Source organism: Phoenix dactylifera, unplaced genomic scaffold (genome assembly GCF_009389715.1).
Source record: "Phoenix dactylifera cultivar Barhee BC4 unplaced genomic scaffold, palm_55x_up_171113_PBpolish2nd_filt_p 000946F, whole genome shotgun sequence".
NCBI classification, from domain to species: Eukaryota; Viridiplantae; Streptophyta; class Magnoliopsida; order Arecales; family Arecaceae; genus Phoenix; species Phoenix dactylifera.
In genome coordinates, this window is record NW_024068305.1 from 110,116 (window position 1) to 116,032 (window position 5,917).

Here is a 5,917-nt window from a genome sequence, read left to right on the forward strand (position 1 = left end):
GCATCCGTGCCAGGCCGTCCGCATCTTCAGCATCCCCACCGCGTGCCAGATCCCATCCGTGCCTTCCGCAGATGACGCGCCTTCCATCCACGTCGCTGCCAGCTCGTCCCCAATGCATAATCAACGCACCTCAACCGCACCGCGCCCAGCTTCATCCCGTGCGAAAGAAGGGGAGAAGAAAGGATTCATCCCATCCGCATTCCTCTTCCGGATTCCTAGCTCCTTCCAATCCCGCGATCCGTGCGCACCTCCAGCCGTGGCATCCGTCCCAGATTTCTTTCCATCCCAGCTCATCCCGTGCGAAGAACAGGGAAGAAGAAAGGATCCCGCGCCCGAAGAAGAAAGTTCGGATCCGCGTTCTCCTCCTCATCCCAGCAACCGCGTTCTTCACGCGGTGAAAATGCCCAAATTTCCTTCCATTTCAGCGCGTCCCCACCGCATCTCATCCTGCCTATGCATCCACCTCTTCCGCGTCAGAAGGAGGAGCAACGGTCCCCACGGATCCACGTCCTCCGATCCCAGCCGCTCTTGATCCACCTCTCGGAATCCCGTGATGCAAGCCGTGATCCCAGCATGGCCCGAAAAAGAAAGTCCGCGCCTCCCTTCCGCAATCCACCCAGCCGATCCCTGCATCCGTGCCGGATCTTCACCCATGATCAGCTCCCATCGATCCCGGCATCCCATCCGCATCTCTTTCGGAGCGGATCTAGCCTCTACCGCGTCTCCAAGGGCTATAAGAAGAGGGGAAGAAGGCAAGAGGAGAGAGGGGAGGTCGGCTGGTTCAAGAAGGAACGGAGGAGGAACTCAGTGGAGGCCAAGGAAACAGGGGTTCTCGGCTTGGTTTTTGGAAAAGAAGAAGGGAGGTGGCAGTCGGGAAGGAGGCGGACGAGCAGTGCTCTGTTTTCAATCTGAAAATAGAGCATTACATTTCTTTTATTTTTTTTGTTTTAGTTGTTTTTTTTAAGAGGTTATGTTTTTAATTTGTGTTTAGTGGTTCTGTTTTGAGTATCATGTTGTTCTTATTTTTTTATTTTAATTGAGAGCAATGTAGTTTTTTAGTAAGAGTTTTATTTTGAGAGCATGTTGTTTTGGGATTTTTAGTTTTAGTCTAATAGAGAGTTTTATTTATGATAAAGCTTTAATTTCTGTTGTTTTTAATTTCTGTTATTTTTAAGCTCCGTTCTTCAACTTCTGTAATTTTTCTTTTTGTGCAATACATTAAATCTTCTTTTATGCAATTTGTGTTCGCTTCAATCTTCTTGTTTTCATCCATTTTAATTTATGCCAAAGCTTTTCTTTGATTAGTTAAATATATAAATATTTTTTTAAATACTTGTCTTTTTGTCAATTTCAAAGTAGAAAATATTCTCTCGTAGCCCAGAGAATCATTCAAACATCCTCGAAGTAATATTTTTCTTTTGTTATTCAAGAATCGATTTCGAATCCGAGTGAACGTTTTAATTTTTATGCAACTTCAATCGTCTTCCTGTGGATCGACCTCTTACGACCACTATTCTTCAAGTAGAACAGGTAAGAGTAAAATTAATTTAAACTTTGTTTGTCGGTTCTAACAATGATCTGTCTAGCATATTTTTAGGTAAACAGGAATTGGACAATAGCTATCTTTTGATGGGCCATGGAATTAACCTCTCTAATAGAAATTGTCCGGCAAACCCTCAAGAAAGAGATAGTATGGATAGAATTCCATATGCTTCGGCAGTGGGATCTATAATGTATGCCATGACATGTACTAGACCAGACGTGGCATACTCACTAGGAGTAGTGAGCAGATACCAGTATGATCCAAGTAGCAACCACTGGAAGGTTGTAAAAACCATCCTTAAGTATTTGAAAAATACTAAGAACCAGTGGCTTGTCTATGGTGATTCTGACTTAAAACTTGAGGGATATACCGATTCAAGTTTTCAGTCAGATCAAGATGATAGCAAGAGCATGTCGGATTATATCTTTACTCTTAAGGGTGGTGCTATCTGTTGGAAGAGTTCCAAGCAGCACACAGTGGCAGATTCTATAGAAAATTGATCCAAAAGAAAATATGGCTGACCCATTTACTAAAGTTCTTGGCATCAAAGAGTTCAACAAACACAAGTCGAAGATGGGTATTAGATACTATGCCGATTGCTTTAGGCTAAGTGGGAGTTGTTGGGAATTGTATTATAAATATCAATCGTCAGCATATTGATGATTGAATTTTGTAAATGAATTGACAAATTAATAAAGTATTATTTGGCATTATTCATCATTTCATCTTCAAATGAACTCTTATATGATGAAGTTCTTAGGACTTATGTTATGATAAAGGAGGATTTATTTTTGAGTCCTTAAACTTGTTCGCGACCAAATGATATATTGTTACTAGGACGACAACATTATCGAGATTAGGTCGTTGTGTGACATATATATTGGTTGTCCTCTTAACCAAGGAGTGTGGAGACACTGGCATGCCACACAAGTGAAGTGTAGGAGTACATTTCACCGAACGTGACTAATTTCGAAATGCTCTACTGTCAAGAGATGTTCCGAGTGGATATGGGTATAAGTTTGGCCCTCTGACCTGAGATCGTAACCTGTGACTAGCAAGCAACTCGCTGTACTTTGGTACCGGACCACCTGAATTTCTAATTCAGTGACGGAAGGTCACTGGGTGCAGTCAAGTACTTGCGTAGTCAGTTGTGAGTCGAGATGGAATTGACCTCTCCTGTAAATAGGAGATAATGTCTTGTGATTAATTTAGCAAAATCTTGGTCAGGATAATCCCAGTAAGGAGTCACGGGATATCTAAAAGTTAATCACATAATGGATGTACTAATTATAGAATTGACATTGACCTCTAAGTCATCTTGACATTAGGAGTTAAAGGGATTGAATTATACAGTAACCATAGTCCAGGGTTCTAGAATATTTGCTTCGCATATATTCGGCTTATCCAGATGTCGGGTACCATCGCTAGATGGTCACATCGATTGGTATAGAAAGATGTTCCTATACTACCGGTTTAGGTTCGAACCTATGAGGTCACACGCATAGAAGTTTCTAGGTTGATCAAATGGCTGATTGATGATTAAAAATCATTCAGGGATAATTTGGTCAATTCGATTGATAAATTATCCTAAGCAAAAGTTACATTAAAATAATTATTGAATTATTGAAGGATTAATTAGCAATTATATTGCTAATTAACTCAATTTGATTGAGTAATTGGGCTTAGGTTGAGCCAAATTGATTAGGATTCAATTTGGGCTGCATCAAGGTTTGACCTAATCGGATTGGGTTCAACCCAAGTAGATTGAGCTTGACCCAATTGATGGGACTTGACCCAATTGGATTGGGCTTGATCCAAATCAATTAGAAGACCTTATTTGATGAGGATTATGAGTCTAAATAATCAGAATTGGATAAGGAGAAGAATTTCTAAATTTTAGGAACCCATCCTTATCTTCTTGGAGAAGAATGACACCTTGATTTATCTCTAATATTTTCTATGCCTATCCTCCTTATTTTTGGCCAAAAATTGGCATGAGAAGAGAGAAGGCGTGGGGCTGAACTTTGGACGCATGAATTTCTATCTTTTAGGGATCCAAAATGCACGAAATTTGGATATGTTTATCTCCTCTTAGATGCCAAACCACCAGAATTTTTTGGAAATTTTATCAGCCAAATTAGTTGGCTAAATTAGGTGTGAGGCGTGGGGTGGTCTTTTGGTTATAAAAGACCCCCATGCCTTGGGTTCAAAATACACCATATTTAGAGATTTCAAAAAATTCTGAAAAAATTTTCTGAGGGCCTCCATCCCTTCTTCTCCTTCTTCCTCACGTCCATCCTCCTTCTCCTTTAAGAACAATCAAAGGTTGAGTGTTTAGAAGGAGAAAGCTTCAGCCATTGCAGCGTTCCTGCGCGAGCTAGCACTCCCGCGGAAGACGATCTACCTAGGGCTTCGCGTGTACTTCTTATAGAGGCCTTTCGTGTGTGTGGCTGCGAAGACAAGGATCAGATTCACAAGTTTCTTCCATCATAAAAGGTATTAATTCTATATTAATCTTTTATTTTGGAGTCAGGGTCTAGGTCCAATTCTCCGAGGTTTTACCCTCCTTTAGGGCTCCTCACGGAGTTACCTCCAGAATCCATTCGATGGATATTCAGAGATTAATCAGAATAGAGTGTTTACCTTTCAGATCTGATAGTTAATCATGCATAAAGTTTTAGCATATTTGTTTAAACGATTCTGGCATAATCCTATATGTTCTTACAATGCTGATTTCTAGATTTGATCTTGTAAGCATGCACGAATTAAATTGTTTGATTCAATTTTTTGGCTGCATTTTTGAAACTTAAAAAGAACTACGTGACGAGCAGAGGAGGCATGGTGGAGGAAATTTTTATTGAGATTTTCAAACAATTGCCATGCCTCATGTTCACTCTTAAGCATGAAAGTTCCCCCACAAGAAACATCAACCATCTGACGGTTTCGTTCAGATAACCCGTCATAAAAGCATTGCACTAATTGCCATTTGGGTATTTGATGATGCAGATATTTTCAGAGTAAGTCTCTAAATTTTTCCCAGGTTTCATGAAATTCTTCCCCGTCAGATTGAGAGAAGTTCGTGATCGCACGCCTAAATTGGTTCGTTCTTCCTATAAAAAAATATTTTTTCAGAAATTTGTGTTGCATTTGGGCCCATGAAAGAATAGAATTGGCTTCTAATGAATGGAGCCATTGCTTAGCTCTATCCTTAAGGAAACAAGGAAACAACTTAAGTTTCAGAGCATCATCAGTGAAGTTCTGAATTTTGACAGTAGTGCAGATCTCAAGGAACTCATCTAGATGTTTGTATGGGTCTTCATTGTTGAGTCCATAAAAAGAGGAAAGCATTTGGATGATACTAGACTTAATTTCAAACTGTACAACAGCAGTGGTATCAGGTAGTCAAATACAAGATGGAGAGGTATAAATAGAAGGAGTGAAGTACTTCTTTAGCAGTTTGGGTTGTTCTTCACCCATCTCGACAGGTGGAGCAGATCCTATGGTTCTATAGGTGCGGATTTCGGCTCGAAGGGCCTTAATAGAACGCTCTATTTCAGAATCAAAAGGTACTAATTCAGAAAATTTGGAACGACACCCTAGCATACCCTAAAGCTTGTTGGATCAGTCAAGTACAGTCAAGCATGCACTAAAGGAAAAACACATCAAATCCTTATGTTTACCCTAAAATCACTAGACAGCTCCTAACTTGTTTGAAAAGGGCACCTAAGCCTCCAATCCGGTCTAATGAACTGAGTTGACCAGGTAAGCTCCCAGGTAAGTGGGGAGGTCACGATGCGTTCGCAAAGGTCCCACTTAAAAACCACTTACCTCGAACAGATGAACTGTCTCCCTTATAGGGACAAAGCTTGTCTAGACATCAACTGAGCCACAGAGCGAAATTGGTGCAACTTTCGGTGATATTCGTCCTATTGAGCTCGAATATCCCTAGGGGCCAACGTCTAATTAATTTTAATTAAGGTGATAGCTATGTGAGAATTGATTCACCTAATTTGGGCAAGAATCTGGTGATAAAATTCAGTTCTTATCTTATTGGGGTGATTGCCCTTACTATGTGCGGATTAATTGGTGTATGTGTATCTGTTAGAACCGGCCCATGCCGCAGAAAATTAAAAAAAAATTCAGATGGCAGCGGAAGAGGCATGTGCGGGATCAACCGTTCATCACATGAACGTTGTTCAAAAATCGTTTGTAGTTAGATAAGGATTAAAAACATTTAAATTATTAGGAAGATCAGATCTTCACCTTGTGCAGGTAGATGATCACCGCAAACTGATGATCGTGGTTTAGGATGAAGGTTCGCCTGAAGCCGTTCACATGTCCGGCCTCTACGGGTATCCACACGAAGCAAAAACC